The sequence below is a fragment of the Calypte anna genome, chromosome 3 (genome assembly GCF_003957555.1).
Source record: "Calypte anna isolate BGI_N300 chromosome 3, bCalAnn1_v1.p, whole genome shotgun sequence".
In the NCBI taxonomy this organism is placed as follows: Eukaryota; Metazoa; Chordata; class Aves; order Apodiformes; family Trochilidae; genus Calypte; species Calypte anna.
Window position 1 is genome coordinate 34,226,679 of NC_044246.1, and position 6,553 is coordinate 34,233,231.

Below are 6,553 nucleotides of genomic sequence, written 5' to 3' on the forward strand. Positions count from 1 at the left end.
AGACCCATAGACAGCTATTTAGTGCTCCTCTTATCAGACATTAACCTCACACTGCAGGCATAAACTCATCCAGTGAGGGTGCCAGACTTTGCTCATCTGTGTGTTATCCTGATTGCAACATCAGCTCAGTCTGCATTTCCCAAGTGTCCTTTGCCTTGGAAAAATTTGCACTGAAGTATCATTCCATGCCTTCTCTTGCATGTTAGGTCATTCGTGTTGCTTCCAAACAATCTGTCAAATCAAATCAAATGTGCAGGTGAGGGCTGAACACTGGATGAGGAAAACAGGATTGCATGGGTGCTGCTGGGTGATGCAGTTCAGTCTTCTGCAATTGAAGGCAAAATGTTAACAGACCAATGAGTTCCTTTTAAAAACTAGGGAGCCTATCCAGTCCCTTGTTGCCCTATTTACTTTAAGTAGCAATTGCTTTGTACTGAGGGCCTGGGATAAGGCCCGGGGTGCAGGAGTAAATATGTGAGATAGGGACTGTAGTATGGGAATCAACTGTTCTTTTACAGGCTATGTGGAAAATTTAGAGTTGATCCTGTTTGTGCTATTTTCCTCCCACAGGGTGCTGTAACCCAATGTTATCTGGTTGTTATCTGCTATCTGGTTCTCTCACTGAAGCTGAATCTTGTGAACAAAGCCAAAGAATGTGCCATCTGTAGAGGCTTGGGAGACCACTAATTCTGGGCCAGGGAAGCAAGCCATATGGGCCCAAGAGAGGAGCTGATGGGAGCTGGACTCAGCTCAGGGAGACACTTGGATCTTGTGCAATTATCTGCAGGACCGTACTTACTGGGTTTTAGGAACAATTATTCATTGCTAAAAAAAGGATAAAATGAAGGAGTAGAATATAAAGCAGGCTTCCCTTTTGAGAACTGCTCAAGTCTGGCTTAGCCCCATGTGTTTGTAACAATCTCAACCCCAGTTTCAACTCTCACTCCAGGTCCTGCATGCCCTCTCATTCCATACCTCCTGACTCCCTGTCTATTCTCTTGTCCCCAGCCACAGCCAGCATCTGCTTGCTAATCCCAGTGCCTCCTTCACATCATATATTATCAGATATCTTACTCCAGTGCTAAATTTGTTTTTTTCACAGCCCAGGCCCCTCATCCCCAGTCCCCACCTGCCCCCCACCCCCAAGAATCTCTGGCACCTTCCCTGTCCTTCCATATCTCCCATTTCCATTGAGGTATTCACTGGGATACTGGGCTATGCTACACATCTGGTGGATAAAGTGTAAGGAAAAAAGCTCCATATGTAGGTCACATGGAGCTGCTTCTGCACAGAAGAGATTTGAAAAGCCTTGAGTTTTAATTGAGTTTGTAAAACATTTTGATAAGCACAGTGTTTTAGAGGTGGGCTTTTCCTACAGGAGTTCAAAATCAAAGGAGCAAAAGGTGTGGTAGCAAAAGGTGTGTTAACGTGTGTCCAGGTCAGTTTGGGAACATCTGCATGCATCACGTATGCAAGCACTCTTTTGCAAGCTTTCCTCATGTTACAGGGCCCCATTTACTTCTTTCTAAACTTGGGTCTGCTTCTTCTCTGAATTTTGTTGCCTTGAACCAGATTAAAATGCACCTATTTCAGCGTGGATGCTCCTGATTTATTTCTAAGGAAAGGGAAGAAAACCTATATTGCCATTTCTTTCAAAGACACCAGTGCAGATTTGGATTACTGATCTCTGTCTTAATGGATGAGCTCCCAGAAAGCTGGATTTAGAGATACTGTCAGAAACTGATCCTGTTACAAAAATGCTCATTCTGTGAGTTTTTCACAAGAAGATATCAAAACAGGGAAAGTGTCTTTCATCTGCCAGGCTGCCACTTTCTCACTGTTGCCTTGTGACAAGGATGTGTCCTCTCAATGTGTTGTGTTTGAAAGGATCTCTTCTAAACTGTTGATTTATCTGGCTTTTTGTGCCTTTCCTCTTTTCCCATACAGATCCACACATTGTCTAAACCTTTCCCTGTTTCTGTTCTTGTGGTGTTTGTTCTCATTTATTTGACCACTGTGAGGCCTATCATAGGTGGAAGTTTATCAGATCTTATTTCAGAGTCTAGGTACATTAGTTAGCACAGTGGTTAAAATATAAACAACAGAAGGAGGCTTTTTAAATAGAAATTGACCCTTGAAATTGGGTTTACTGTAAGCTCAGAAAAATGCCCCGCAACAGAAATGGCAAACAATGTCAGAACACGGGTCACACTTTATTGGATAAGTTCACATGAACACAGTCTTCCTGCATTTCAGAATCTGAGTCAAAGAATCACAGAATGGAGACCACTTTGTCCAACCCCCCTGCCAGAGAAGGTTCCCCTAGAGTAGGTTGCACAAGATGGCATCTAGGAGGGTTTTATATATCTCCAGAGATGGAGACTCCACAGCCTCTCTGGACAGCCTGTTCTAGTGCTCTGTTACCAGTGTTCAGTACAGAAGATTTTCTTCATGTTTCAGTTAAACCTCCTGTGTTCCATTTTGTGACATTAACCCTTGTCACTGGACACCACTGAGAAGAGTCTGGTCCCATCCTCCTGAAACATGCCCTATAGATTTTAATAAGCATTTATGAGATCCCTCCTCATGGATCATGAGATCCCTTCTCTTCTCCAGCTTAAATAGATCCAGCTTTCTCAGCCTTTCCCCATATGGTAGATGCTCCAGTCCCCATATAAATTTAATGGCTTTGTGCTGGACTCTTTCCAGTAGTTCCTTGCCCTTCATGAAATGGTGAGCTCAGAACTGGACACAGTATTCCAGATGGGGCCCCACCAGGGTAGAGTTACCCTCCCTCGACTTTCTTGCCACACTCTTGATGCATCCCAGGATGACATCGACCTTCTTGGCCACAAGGGTGCATTGTTGGCTCATGATCATCCTGCTGCCCACCAGGACTTCCTGGCCCTTTTCTACAGAGCTGCTTTCTAGCAGGTCAGCCCCTCGCTTATACTGCTGTGTGGGGTTATTCCTCCCTAGAAGCAGTACCCTACACTTGCCCTTTTTGAACCTCATGCAGGTCCTCTCTGCCCAACTCTCCAACCTGTCCACGTCACACTGGATGGCAGCAAAGCCCTCTGGTGTTTCAGCCACCCCTGCCAGTTTTGTATCAGCAAACTTGCTGAGTGTACATTCTAACCCTTTGGTGCCATTCAATGACAAAGTGCTGGTACTATTATCAGATTCAGAGTCCAAGTTCCTAACTTCTGTGACAATGTATTGCACAGTAACGAGTTGCACTGTAAATTTAAAAATATATCTGTTATCTAGACAGACCAGAAGACTGGAAAATGCAAAAAGCCTTGCCAGAAGTAGTGTATCATTATATGCCAAAACCAGGAGAGATGGCTGAGAGTAAATCCAGAATTCCCATGAAGCAAGAGGACAGCTAAAACCACGGTCATTTTCTCATCTGGAGAAAATAGCAAAGGATTTCCAGACTGTATTCTCATAAAAGCTAAAAAAAGCAACAGTCCCAAGTCACGCAATAACACCCAGAAAAGACTCAGATAACATCAAAACCAAGTGAAAGAAAATACAGATAATATTGTGATGTGAAGGTGAAAGAGAGTCCTGAAAAAACCCTGTAGCAAGAGATGGACTGCTAAGAAACCACACGGGTTCCTGGGAAAGAAACCCAGTTTCCAAATGTGATGCATAGTGATGTGAAAACTGCCATATTTATTAGTGTCCAGGGAGAGCTACACTGACAGTCACCCCAAATCTAACCAAAAATTATTGAGAGATACTCTGGTGAAACTGTCTGGGAAGAATGGCCTTTTTTAAACCTTGAAATCAAGAACAATGGCTTTTAGTTTTCACGAAACAGAAGGAGCATTTTAGTGACAGATGTGTGGGGTTTGTTGGCTTCCACAAGGAGCTACATGTGTCTGTGCTACTGCACTCTACATTTCAGGCAACCGTGCCACCTGGGTTGGGGTTGGCAGAGCCCAGCAGGCACAGTTCAGCCTCTTCTACCAGAAGGCAGTATCAAATACCTGACATTTCCATTAATCAATGCCTACAGGCACTGAAGAATAGCCTACAGGCACCAAGAGGAAAAGGAAAGATGTTGGGTCTGGCCAGTTATTGCGGAGAATCTGTGCCAATGTTTGGTGAAGGAAGAACACTATTGGCAGAACTTACAAAAACAACAGTACACTGGGAGTAGAAAGCAAGTGCCAGATGGCAGCAAGCCTTTCATGTGCTCCAGGAAGCATTGTGCTCAATGACTTCTGAGAGTCTCCAAGTTTATTGAGCAGACAGCTCAAGAAACACCTTTGGGGCTGTATTACTACAGGAGAACTAGGGAGAGATGCACTGAGTACTTGACGTAAAAACTTGTGTGACTAGAGACTAAATTATCGTGGAGACAGAGTAAAAAGGAGCCATTTATGGGTTCACACCTCAGGTGCTTCTCCATCCCTGTCTCACAGGCTGATCAAAGGATGTTACTGGTAACAACAGGCCTTGGAAGTGGTTGCAGCCTAAACCATGTTCCCCTGTAAGAGCCTGTTACATGTTTGGCTGCTTGCACTGGAAGAAGTGGAAGAGACTCACCACGGTCTCCAGCTCCTCTGGGTCAGAGCACAAAGGTCGGTGACCCTTTAGAGAGGTGGCCTCTTCCTACAGCTGTTGGACTCTATACAGCCAAGGGCAGATTGGCTGGAATGAGAGCAGGCACTCAGACAAGGGGACAATGTTCAGGATCTGGAAGGAATCCATGAAGAAGATGAGGTCAAGAAAGACTGGGTTAAAGAATAGCTGTTCAAGACTATCATGATGAGCAAAGGAAACTGATGAGCAGGTCATAATAGGAATCATAAAGAAGTGATAGACAAAAATTGAGGAGTGAGTAAAGAGTCTGCAAATACTTTATTTTTAACTCTAGCTTTTTTTTAAATCCCAAAATGGGTTTGTGGTGCCTCACCTCTGTAGAGTTCTTTATAGCTCTAATAAAGTACCTAAATACCAGATATAGATTTATAATATACTTTAAAGCAGACATAAAACTGGAAGACTAAAAAATACAGAAAGCCTTCTTCAGATTACAGGTCCATAGGAGAAGTCCATTACAGGGCTTCTGGTATTAATCAATACATATACTTCATGGAAGTGCTGTGTTTTTGAGAGGTACCCAGAAAATTGGAACAGCTGAAATTGCTTTAACTTTGGTAACTGATGTTACCGAATGGGACAGGTGAGTTTCTGTTGATTTCTTGTGCTGCTGAAACACATCCCACTCAGCATTTTAATTTGGTCAACGCAGCACTGCTTTGAAGAGCCCTTCTCTAACCCAGTCTTTCCTGACAGCTTCAATAGCAGTCCTCTTGCATTGCTCTGAGTGGCAAGCAGGTCTGGTTTTGTGGTTCTGAGAGGCTTAACCAACCTGGAAGTGCCCTTTCTTTCTCTACCTCCCTGCCCTAAGTCAGCTCAGGAGCACGTGATGTCCCTGATAAGGCAAACACTGATACCCTGGCACCCAGCTCCACTTGTCCAGCCCTCTGAGACATACTTGCCTCTTCACAAAGATGGTCAGAGGGCTGAGGCACCTCTCCAATGCAGTCAGGCTGACAGGGTTGGGATTGTTCAGCCTGGAGAACAGAAGGCTCTGGGGAGACCTTACAGAAGCCTTCCAGTACCTGAAAAGGGCCTAAAGGGAAGCTGCAGAGTGACTTTTGATAAGGGCGTTTAACGTTAGGACAAGGGATAGTAGGATTAAATGGGAAGAGGGTAGATTTAGATTAGACATTAGGAAGAAATCCTTCACTGTGAGCGTGGCAAGACCCTGACACAGAATGCCCAGGGAAGATGTGTCTGCCCCGATCCTGGCAGTGTTCAAGGCCAGGTTGGATGGGGCTTTGAGGAACCAAGTCTAGTGTGTGGTGTCCCTGCTCATGCAGGAAGGATAGAACTAGGTGATCTTGAAGGTCCCTTACAATGGAAATCATTCTATGATTTCATAAGGCCTGAACACTATGTCAGGACTGGATTGTTGGTGTTGCAAGTGGGAGAAGGATTTCTGTGCGTATGCCTGACAAATGTATTAAGTGTACCATACACCAGCCAATTCACTGCTTTGCCCCCTGGAGTAGTGGTTAGTAGTTTTTTTCCATGCAAACATCTAACCTAGGAAGCTAAGGTGACTGCAGAGCACAGCACAAATCTCTGCTTGGGTAGTGAGAGGGAGTGGAATTATCCTCAGGAAAAAGCAACCCCACAGGACCCTGCAGGTGCTGGATGGCACAGTGCAGGCACAGTCTAGCTTGGCCCTTCCTTACCCAAGGCAGTCTGGTGGCTACTTTCCTGGAACAGCAACAGAAAGGGGACCAGATGCTCTCTGATGGGTACAGGGGCAGGCCTAACTTGAGATAAAGTTTCTTACATGGGGAAGACCATGTACACAAAGGTAGGCCAGCTGCTTTCATGTACAGAGCAGAAAAAGAGGTGTCTGAACAAAGAGGAAGCCACTTTCATGACTTGATAGACATCTCAAAAGGGAGGAGTGAAGTAGGAACCTTACAGATGCTGCCACATGCAACATAGTTAACTT